We start from the raw sequence: 12438 nt of genomic DNA, 5'->3' as shown, positions 1-12438 counted from the left end.
ACCTATGCTAAAGAAAAAAAAATTCATTTGTATTCACACACAGATAGAAGTCCCTGGGACAACACAGGGAAATCTGGTCCCAGTGCAGGGTGAAAAAATAGGCAGAGCAGACAAGGACCAGACACCAGAGATGGTAGTTGGGGGTGGTACAGTTATTTTGGCAAATATTTTTCTCTCCAACATTGTCTTAAACAGACAATTGCGGTTGCAAGGCAGGAAAATTGTAGCAAGCCTAGAACTGTCAAGGGGCTGCAGGGTAACATATGGGTGGCACTGCAGCCAGCTGCTGGGGAAGTAGTTTACAACACGCATTGACAGTACTGGGTGGTCCTGCACGTTCACAAGTTCCTTCTTCGCACAACCTCTTTCCGCATGTCATGGAGTAGGTGGTTTTAACAAAAAGAAACAGACCTTGAAAAGTGCAGAGTCTGGGAAGGGATTCCACACTACAGTGATCCTGGGTAAGTCATCTCCCACACTCAACAACCCCCTGCCTTCATTCTCTAAACCCAGAAGGAGATGCAGAAACGAGGCAGAAACTGTACTTTCTCCAGCCCTCCCCATATAGTTCATGAGCCAAGGTGGCTAATATCCCCAGGACACAGGAGTTTACAGGAGAAAAACACAAAATCAAAGTTCAAAATAAACAAATTCAATAAGAAAGGATATTAGATATAAAGCAGGAAGAAAATATCATAATGAAGCAAATAAAAATACTGGGTATGAAAAATATAATCAATGAAATAAACTTAGTAGATGGATAAACTAAATAACAGAAAAGATACAGCTGAACAAATTAATTAGCTAAAACGTCAGGTTTAAGGTACTCTGCCAAAAGACATCAGGAAGAGAGAGAATACACAAAAGAAAATTCAAGAGATATGGAAAAGGGAAATGAAGGAAATCAACGTCCACATCATAGCATATAAAGAAGAAAGAAAAAATCATGAGAAGGCAATAAATACTTGCAGAAACAAACTTCTATAAACTTCCCAGAATTAGAGAAAATATAAACCCTCAAACTAAAAGGACTCATAGAATGTTAAAGGAAAGAAAAGAAAGAAATAATCCCACAGCCAGAAATATTAAAGTGAAACTTAAGAATCCAAAGAAGCCCTCTCCCATTCCCAAACTATCCAGTCCTACAGCCATTAGGTGGGGCAGAGCATAGCAGGTGTCCATACAGAGGGTAGCCTCCTGGGTATCAGAGCACAAATTGTGAGGAGACCATCAACATCCATACAAAGGGCCAGCTTGCATGGGATGGTGGAGCCTGAGTGCAGTGAGAAGGGTAACCACGAATGGGGACTGGCATGGGGAGTGAGAGCCTGAGCAGGGTGAGGAGGGCATGTCCACATGGAAGAGTTCAGAGGTAGAGAGAGATCTGTCATATATAGCGGATTCATCAAATAAGAAAATCTACTAAGGAAAAGGGGACCCAGAGTTCTCTCTGTAAGAGAAAGAAAACACAAACATGGAAAGGGAAAAGGTTAGAATGAACCCTGTGGATTGAAACTGGAGGTATGGGTAAACTAATGGATGTTTAAAAAGAGTGATATATCTCTCAGCTCCCTTAATGACATTCTGAGTGTGGTTGGCGTATTTTCAGAGAGGGAGAGGAAGGTGCTCCTAAAGCACGACAGACTGGCCCACAGTGGCCACTCTGTTCCTAGAAGTGCAACAGCTTCCGTCTGCATCTGGGGTTTCACCAACCCTCTCTTGTTTTTCCTTTCCCAGCCAAGGCCACTTCTGATGCCATTTCCAAGACCTACCTTTACCTCACTCCTGATCTCTGGAAAGAAATAGTGTTCACCAAGTATCCATATTAGGAATTCACTAACCATCTTGTAAAGACCCACACAGAGTTTCTGTGCAGAGGACCCAGGCTCCAGCTGTAGCCACCACATATTTTTATATGAGAAAAGTAAAGTGAATGAAGCCAGTTAAAAACAAAATGAGAGACATAAACGTCTGGGGGGGGAGGGGGCGGCGTGATGTGTACGTAAGTATACTCCCCAGTTCTGTAAATCTGTCTAGTGAGAGGGCCTGGAAACAGTGACCATTCCCCCCAAGACCCCCACCAATGGTATGAACATAACTAGCACCCAAATCTTGGCTTCTAACACCATTCTCCAATAAAGGGAACCAGAGCTCCTTGGAGAATTGTAATTGTCTAATTACAGCCCTGGAGCAGAAAAAGTACAAGATGAATCTGGAATATCCTGTGCCTGAGAGCAACAAAGTGCTCAAAGAATGATAGACACATAAGAAAAGGATATAGGACTTAAGTGTCCATCAACAGATGAATGATAAAGAAAATGTGGTATATGTACACAATGGAATATTATTCAGCCATAAAAGGGGAAGTCCTGCTATGTGCAACAACATGGATGGACCTTGACAGCATTATGCTAAGTTAAATAAGTCACACAGAGAAAGACATATACTGTATGATCTTACTTATATGTGGAATCTTACAGAAAAAAACAAACTCATAGAAACAGAATAGATTGGTGGTTTCTGGAAGTGGGGGTGGGGAGTGATAGAAAACTGTGAAGGTGGTCGAAGGGTACAAACTTCCACTTATAAGATAAATAAGTTCTGGGGATGTAATCTACAATATGGTGACTATAGCTAACAATATTGTATTATACATTTGAAAGCTGCCAACAAAGTAGATCTTAGTTCTTATCACAAGAAAAATATTTTTGTAATTGTGTGAGGTGATGGATGATAACCAAACTTATTGTGGTAATCATTTTGCAGTATACAATACATCAAATCATTATGTGTACACCTTAAACTAATAGAATGTTATATGTTAATGACATCTCAATAAAACTGGGATAAATAAATGAATAAAAAATAAAATCAAGCATTACAAAAGGACCTAGGATCTAGCTTGAGGGAGCATCCACTAGCCAAATTGGGGATAATTTCATCATCAAAACAAATAATGATAGTAATGGATTATAACCTATTAAATAAAATAAATGATAAAGCAATACTGACATAAGTGAATGAATAAATGTAAAGTTTGATAGTGAATGGGATAGTTTCAGAGTACTTGCCCACAAAATACACATTAATTCCAAAAGGAAAAAGTAACATCACAACAATGAAATCTGGCAGACATTACCTTGATTAAGTGACCAAAATGAACATCATTCATAATCAGACAAATCAAAGTCCTCTACCACCTGATAGGATGAGAAGTGATTTTCCTGACAAAGAGACCTAATCATGAGGAAACAGACAAAACCAAATTGGGAGAGATATTCTACAAAATAACCAAACTGTAATCTTCAAATATGTCAAGGATATTCCCCCAAAGAAAAGGGAAGACTGAAGTGCGATGCCTGATTCAGAGCTGGATCTTTCTGCTGCAAAGGATGTTATTGGGACAAGTGGTGAAGCTTGAATGGAATCTGAGAAATAGATGGTAGTAATACATCAATGTTAATTAGAAAAAAATATGAAACCTGGAATTCCCTGGCAGTCCAGTGGTTAGGACTCTGCACTTCCACTTCAGGGGCCACAGGTTCAATCCCTGGTCAGGGAGCTAAGATCCTGCATGCCGCGCAGTGTGCCACGCCCCCCCTCAAAAAAAAGAAAGAAAGAAAAAAACCTTACCAGTAACCAATGGAAGAAAACCCTAATACAACAAAGTTAGCACATTAAAAATATACTAATTATTTAGCACACTAAATGTGTCAACAGATGAATGGATAAAAAAGATGTGGTATATATATATATATATATATATATATATATATATATATATATATATACACAATAGAATATTACTCAGCCATAAAAAAGAATGAAATAATGCCATTTGCAGCAACCTAGAGATGAACCTAGAGATTATCATACTAACTGCAGTCAGACAGAGAAAGACAAATATCATATGATATCAATTACATGTGGAATCTAGAAAATGATACAAATGAACTTATTAACAAAACAGAAACAGACCCACAGACATAGAAAACAAACTTACCATTACCAAAGGGGAAGGGGAGGGATCAATTAGGAGTTTGATATTAGCAGATATAAACTACTATATATAGAATAAACAACAAAGTCCTACTGTATAGCACACAGAACTATATTCAATATCTTATAATAAACCATAATGGAAAAAGAATATGAAAATGAATATATATAATACCTACTTTGTTGTACACCAGAAGTTAATACAACATTGTAAGTCAACTATACTTCAATTAAGAAATAATATGCTGCAACTAAGACCCGGTGCAGCCAAATAAATAAATAAATATTTTTTAAAAACAAAAATAATAATAATAAAAAAGAAAAGTCTATAAAATTTTCAAAAGGCAAAATAAAGTAATGAACATACAAAAAAATACACTAATTACTGCAGTTGAGTATACACTGAAACCAGCATATTCACGAGGTGCAGTGGAAAATAGTGCAGACCCTTGAGATTCACTGTATGTATCGGGGGATACATTTATTCTTTCTATTAGACTCAGCAATTACACTTCTGGAAACTTATCTTAAGGAACATGTTAACCATCATTACTGATAAATTACTCATAACACAGGGAACTGGTGTTCCCCTCCACCCTCCACTCTCACATAATTACCTATTTTTCAACCTCACTGAAATATGGGCAAGTCTCTGAACCAATTCTACTCTTACATAACATCACAATTTTACACGTTATTCTCTTCGCCTATTTTGGTCACCTGGCAAGTTTATATTCATAGTTTAAGACATTACTCAAATGACACCTTTTCAGACTTTCCTTGAAAACCTAATCTCTCCCTGGCACTTACATATGATCAAGTCAGTAGAGGCTTCTCCAGTGACACCATAAAAAGTTATACATGAAACAACTGTTTGTTAAAAAAAGTCTGTCTCACTGTCTACACCTACACTGTCCGAAACTATAGTTACTGGCCACATGTGGCTACTGAGACCTGAAACATGGCTACTCTAAGTTGGGATATGTTGTAAATGTAAAATACACCAAATTTAGAAGATTTAGCATGAAAAAAGATGTAAAAATCTCAGTAATAATTTTTATATTGTTACATGTTGAAATAATGTTTTGGTTATTTAGTAAAATAAAATACATTATTAAAATTAGTTTCATCAGTTTCTTTTTACTTTTTAATCTGATCATATTTCTTTTTCCACCAATTTTATTTTATTATTATTTTTTTATTGAAGTATAATTGATTTACAATGTTGTGTTAGCTTCTGGTATACAGCAAAGTGATTCAGTTACACATAAATATACATACTCTTCTTCATATTGTTTTCCATTATGGTTTATTACAAGATATTGAATATAGTTCCCTGTGTTACACAGTAGGACCTTGTGGTTTATCTGTTTGTTTGTTTTAATGTCGGTTCATTGGTTTGTTTATTTATTTATTTTTGGCTGTGTTGGGTCCCCATTTCTGTGCGAGGGCTTTCTCCAGCTGAGGCAAGCAGGGGCCACTCTTCATCGCGGTATGCGGGCCTCTCACTATCGTGGCCTCTCTTATTGCGGAGCACAGGCTCCAGACACACAGGCTCCAGACACACAGGCTCCGTAGTTGTGGCTCACGGGCCTAGTTGCTCCGCGGCATGTGGGATCTTCCCAGACCAGGGCTCGAACCCGTGTCCCCTGCATCGGCAGGCAGATTCTCAACCACTGCACCACCAGGGAATCCTAGTTTATCTGTTTTATATGTAGTAGTTTTTATCAGCTAATCCCAAACTCCTAATTTATCCTCCCAACTTTCCCCTTTGGTAACCATAAATTTGTTGGGTTTTCTTTTTCGCTATGTCTGTGAGTCTGTTTCTGTTTTGTAAATAAGTTCATTTGTATCATTTTTTAGATTCCACACATTAAGTGATATCATATGATATCTTTGTCTGATTTACTTCACTTAGTATGATAATCTCTAGGATCATTCATGGCATTATTTCATTATAAATGGCATTTTATGGCATTAATAATAATAATAATTAATAAATACTAATAAATAAATGGCATTATTTCATTCTTTTTTATGGCTGAGTAATATTCCACGGTATATATATACCACATCTTTTATCCATTCATCTGTCGATGGACATTTCGGTTGCTTCCATGTCTTGGCTATTGTAAATAGTGCTGCGATGAACATTGGGGTGCATGCATCTTTTTGAATTTAGAGTCTGCTCCAGCTACATGCCCAGGAGTTGGACTGCTGGATCACATGCCAACTCTATTTTTAGTTTTTTAAGGAACTTCCATACTGTTCTCCATAGTGGCTGCACCATTAATGTGATTATATTTCTATCAAACAGATATAAAGCTGTCAATATTCATAGATGATACAAACCTCTCCACAGAAATTTCAGAAGAACCTACAGATAAATTATTAGAATTAACCAGTGAAATTAGCAAAGTTGCTGGATATAAGGTGAACTATAAAAAGGCAACTGGAAAGGGGACCTTCAAGATGGTAGAGGAGTAAGATGTGGAGATCACCTTCCTCCCAACAAATACATCAAAAATACATATACATGTGGAACAACTCCTACAGAACATCTACTGAACGTCGGCAGAAGACCTCAGACTTTCCAAAAGGCAAGAAACTCCCCATGTACCTGGGTAGGGGAAAAGAAAAAAGAAAGAACAGAGACAAAATAGGGACAGGACCTGCACCTCTGGGAGGGAGCTGTGAAGGAGGAAAAGTTTCCACACACTAGGAAGCCCCTTCACTAGTGGAGACGGGGGGTGGGGTGGGCAGCGGGGGGATGCTTGGGAGCCACGGAGGAGAGCACAGCAATAGGGGTGCAGAGGGCAAAGCGGAGAGATTCCTGCACAGAGGATCAGTGCCAACCAGCCTGAGAGGCTTGTCTGCTCACCCACTGGGACGGGTTGGGGCTGGGAGCTGAGGATCGGGCTTTGGAGGTCAAACCCCAGGGAGGGGACTGGGGTTGGCTGTGTGAACACTGACTGAAGGGGGCTACTGCACCACAGCTAGCTGGGAGGGAGCCCAGGAAAAAGTCTGGAACTGCCTAAAAGGCAAGAGACCATTGTTTCGGGGTGCGTGAGGAGAGGGGATTCCTTCCTTGTCTGCCCAAAGAAAGCAGAGCACCGCCTAAATGAGCTTCAGAGAAGGGTGCGAGCTGCGCTATCAGCTCAGACCGCAGAGATGGCCATGAAATGTTAACGCTGCTGCTGCAGCCACCAAGAATCCCACTATCCACACCTCCCTGGGAGTCTGTGCAGTCCATCACTGCCAGTGTCCCGTGACCCAGGGACAAATTCCCCAGGAGAACACACGGCAGGCCTCAAGCTGTTGCAACGTCATGCTGGCCTCTGCCGCCGCAGGCTTGCCCCGTATTCCAATTATAACTACAGTACCCCTCCCTCCCCCTGGCCTGAATGAGCAAGAGCCCCCTAATCAGCTGCTGCTTTAACCACGTCCTATCTGGATGGGAACTGATGCCTGAGGGCGACCTACACACAGAGGCAGGGCCAAATCCAAAGCTGAACCCCAGGAGCTGTGCGGAGAAAGAAGAGAAAGGGAAATCTCTCCCAGCAGCCTCAGGAGCAGCGGATTAAATCCCCACAATTAACTTGATGTACGCTGCATCTGTGGAATACCTGAACAGACAACGAATCATCCCAAAATTGAGGCAGCAGACTTTGGCAGCAACTGTAGACTAGGGGTTTGCTGTCTGTGACTGATTTGTTTCTGATTTTTATGTTTACCTTAGGACAGTTTTTAGCGCTTGTTATCATTGGTGGATTTGTTTATTGGTTTGGTTGCTCTCTTCTTTTTTGTATTATTATTTTTGTATTTTTTATTTTAATAATATTTTTTCTTTCTTTTTTTCCCCCTTTTCTTCTGAGCCATGTGGCTGACAGGGTCTTGTTGCTCTGGCCTGGTGTCTGGCCTGAGCCTCTGAGGTGGGAGAGCTGAGTTCAGTACACTGGACTACCAGAGCCCTCTCAGTCCCACGTAATATCAATCGGTGAGAGGTCTCCCAGAGATCTCCGTCTAAACACTAAGACCCAGCTCCATCCAATGATCAGCAAGCTCCAGTGCTGGACGCCCCATGCCAAGCAACTAGCATGACAGGAACACAACCCCACCCCTGAGCAGAGAGGTTGCCTAAAATCGTACTAAGTTCACAGACACCCCAAAACACACCACTGGACACAGCCCTGCCCACCAGAAAGACAAGATCCAGCCCCACCCACCAGAACACTGGCACCAGTCCCCTCCACCAGGAAGCCTACACAAGCCACTGAACCAACCTCACCCACTGGGAGCAGACACCAAAAGCAACGGGAACTACGAACCTGCAGCCTGCGAAAAGGAGACACCAAACACAGTTAAACAAAATGAGAAGACAGGGAAATATGCAGCAGATGAAGAGGCAAGGTAAAAACCCACTGGACCAAACAAATGAAGAGGAAACAGGCAGTCTACCTGAAAAAGAATTCAGAGTAATGATAGTAAAGATGATCCAAAACCTTGGAAATAGAACGGAGAAAATACAAGAAATGTTTAACAAGACCTAGAAGAACTAAAGAGCAAACAACAATGATGAACAACACAATAAATGAAATTAAAAATTCTCTAGAAGGAATCAACAGCAGAATAACTGAGGCAGAAGAACAGATAAATGACCTGGAAGACAAAATAGTGGAAATAACTACTGAAGAGCAGAATAAAGAAAAAAGAATGAAAAGAATTGAGTACAGTCTCAGAGACCTCTGGGACAACATTAAACGCACCAACATTTGAATTATAGCGGTCCCAGAAGAAGAGAAAAAGAAAGGGTCTGAGAAAATATTTGAAGAGATTATAGTTGAAAACTTCCCTACTATGGGAAAGGAAATAGCCAATCAAGTCCAAGAAGTGCCGAGAGTCCCATACAGCATAAACCAAGGAGAAATACGCCAAGACACATATTAAGCAAACTATCAAAAATTAAATACAAAGAAAAAATATTAAAAGCATAAAAGGAAAAGCAACAAATAACATACAAGGGAATCCCCATAAGGTTAACAGCTGATCTTTCAGCAGAAACTCTGCAAGCCAGAAGGGAGTGGCAGGACATATGTAAAGAGATGAAAGGGAAAAACCTACAACCAACATTACACTACCCAGAAAGGATCTCATTTAGATTTGACGGAGAAATTAAAACCTTTACAGGCAAGCAAAAGTGAAGAGAATTCAGCACCACCAAACCAGCTTTACAACAAATGCTAAAGGAACTTCTCTAGGCCGGAAACACAGAGAAGGAAAAGACCTACAAAAACAAACCCAAAATAACTAAGAAAATGGTAATACGAACATACATATCAATAATTACCTTAAATGTAAATGGTTTAAAGCTCCAACCAAAATACACAGACTGGCTGAATAGATACAAAAACAAGCCCCATATATATGCTGTCTACAAGAGACCCACTTCAGACCTAGGGACACATACAGACTGAAAGTGAGGGGATGAAAAAAGATATTCCATGCAAATGGAAATCAAAAGAAAGCTGGAGTAGCAACTCTCATATCAGACAAAATAGACTTTAAAATAAAGACTATTACAAGAGACAAAGAAGGACACTACATAATGATCAAGGGATCAATCCAAGAAGATATAACAATTGTAAATATTTATGCACCCAACACAGGAGCACCTCAATACATAAGGCAAATACTAACAGCCATAAAAGGGGAAATCGACAGTAACACAATCATAATAGGGGACTTTAACACCCCACTTTCACCAATGGACAGATCATGCAAAATGAAAATAAATAAGGAAACACAAGCTTTAAATGACATATCAAACAAGATGGACTTAATTGATACTTATAAGACATTCCATCCAGAAACAACAGAAGACACTTTCTTCTCAAGTGCTCGTGGAACATTCTCCAGTATAGATCACTTCTTGGGCCACAAATCAAGCCTTGGTAAATATAAGAAAATTGAAATTGTATCAAGTATCTTTTCTGAACGTTATGAGACTAGATATCAATTACAGGAAAAATACTGTAAAAAAGGGCTCTCCTGGTGGCGCAGTGGTTCAGAGTCTGCCTGCTGATGCACGGGACATGGATTCATGTCGCGGTCTGGGAAGATACCATATGCCGCGGAGCAGCTGGGCCCGTGAGCCATGACCGCTGAGCCTGTGCATCCTGAGCCTGTGCTCCGCAACGGGAGAGGCCACAACAGTGAGAGGCCCGCGTACCGCAAAAAAAACAAAACAAAAAAAAACCTAAAAAATACAAACACATGGAGGCTAAACAATATGCTACTAAATAACCAAGAGATCACTGAAGAAATCAAAGAGGAAATCAGAAAATACCTAGAAACAAATGACAATGAAAACACGATGACCCAAAACCTATGGGATGCAGCAAAAGCAGTTCTAACAGGGAAGTTTACAGGAATACAATCCTACCTCAAGAAACAAGAAAAATCTCAAATAAATAACCTAACCTTAAACCTAAGCAATAAGAGGAAGAAGAACAAAAAAACCCCAAACTTAGCAGAAGGAAAGCAATCATGAAGATAAGATCAGAAATAAAGAAATGAAGGAAACAATAGCAAAGATCAATAAAACTAAAAGCTGGTTCTCTGAGAAGATAAACAAAATTGATAAACCATTAGCCAGACTCATCAAGAAAAAAAGGGAGAAGACTCAAATCAACAGAATTAAAAATGAAAAAGGAGAAGTAACAACTGACACTGCAGAAATACAAAGGATCATGAGAGATTACTACAAGCAACTATATGCCAATAAAATGGACAACCTGGAAGAAATGGACAAATTCTTAGAAAAGCACAACCTTCCAAGACTGAACCAGGAAGAAACAGAAAATATAAACAGACCAATCACAAGCACTGAAATTGAAACTGTGATTAAAAATCTTCCAACAAACCAAAGCCCAGAACCAGATGGATTCACAGGCGAATTCTATCAAACATTTAGAGAAGAGCTAACACCTATCCTTCTCAAACTCTTCCAAAATATAGCAGAGGCAGGAACAATCCCAAACTCATTCTACGAGGCCCCCATCACCCTGATACCAAGACCAGACAAAGATGTCACAGAAAAGAAAACTACAGGCCAATATCACTGATGAACACAGATGCAAAACTCCTCAACAAAATACTAGCAAACAGAATCCAACAGCATATTAAAAGGATCATACACCATGATCAAGTGGGGTTTATCCCAGGAATGCAAGGATTCTTCAATATATGCAAATCAATCAATGTGATACACCATATTAACAAACTGAAGGAGAAAAACCATATGATAATCTCAATAGAAGCAGAAAAAGCTTTTGACAAAATTCAACACCCATTTATGATAAAAACTCTCCAAAAGTGGGCATAGAGGGAACCTACCTCAACATAATAATGGCCATATATGACAAACTGAAAGCCAACATCATTCTCAATGGTGAAAAACTGAAACCATTTCCTCTAAGATCAGGAACAAGACAAGGTTGCCCACACTCACCACTATTATTCAACAAAGTTTTGGAAGTTTTAGCCACAGCAATCTAAGAAGAAAAAGGTATAAAAGGAATCCAAATCGGAAAAGAAGAAGTAAAACTGTCACTGTTTGCAGACGACATGATACTATACATAGAGAATCCTAAAGACGCTACCAGAAAACTACTAGGGCTAATCAGTGAATGTGGTAAAGTAGCAGGATACAAAATTAATGCACAGAGATCTCTTGCATTCCTATACACTAATGATGAAATATCTGAAAGTGAAATTAAGGAAACACTCCCATTTACCATTGCAACAAAAAGAATAAAACACCTAGGAATAAACCTACCTAAAGAGACAAAAGACCTGTATGCAGAAAACTACAAGACACTGATGAAAGAAATTAAAGATGATACCAACAGATGGAGAGATATACCATGTTCCTGGATTTGAAGAATCAACATTGTGAAAATGACTATACTACCCAAAGTAATCTACAGATTCAATGCAATCCCTATCAAACTACCAATGGCATTTTTCACAAAAATGAACAAAAAATTTTTGTTTTGCTCATTATAACAAACAAAAAATCACACAATTTGTATGGAAACACAAAAGAACCCGAATAGCCAAAGCAATCTAGAGAAAGAAAAACGGAGCTGGAGGAATCAGGCTCCCTGACTTCAGACTACACTACAAAGCTACAGTAATCAAGACAGTATGGTACTGGCACAAAAACAGAAATATAGATCAATGGAACAGGACAGAAAGCCCAGAGATAAACCCACACACAAATGGTCACCTTATCTTTGATAAGGGAGGCAAGAATATACAATGGAGAAAAGACAGCCTCTTCAGTAAGTGGTTCTGGGAAAACTGGACAGCCAACTGGACAGCTACATGTAAAAGAATGAAATTAGAACACTCCCTAACACCGTATACAAAAATAAA

At 39.3% G+C, this 12438-nt stretch overlaps 1 protein-coding gene and 1 non-coding gene across 2 annotated transcripts in view; one reads left to right on the top strand and one right to left on the bottom strand.

Annotated features, from left to right (window-relative positions):
• Window positions 1–12438, bottom strand: part of SCAI (suppressor of cancer cell invasion) — a 138633-nt gene that overhangs the window by 71059 nt on the left and 55136 nt on the right. The window lies entirely within an intron of this gene.
• Window positions 1559–1686, top strand: LOC116756182. The gene has a single exon (XR_004350555.1). It is a non-coding gene; the product is annotated as a small nucleolar RNA SNORA64/SNORA10 family (small nucleolar RNA).

This window comes from Phocoena sinus, chromosome 6 (assembly GCF_008692025.1).
Source record: "Phocoena sinus isolate mPhoSin1 chromosome 6, mPhoSin1.pri, whole genome shotgun sequence".
Taxonomy (NCBI): Eukaryota; Metazoa; Chordata; class Mammalia; order Artiodactyla; family Phocoenidae; genus Phocoena; species Phocoena sinus.
Note: the sequence above shows the minus strand (reverse complement) of the source record. Positions and strands in the feature narration are given on the sequence as shown.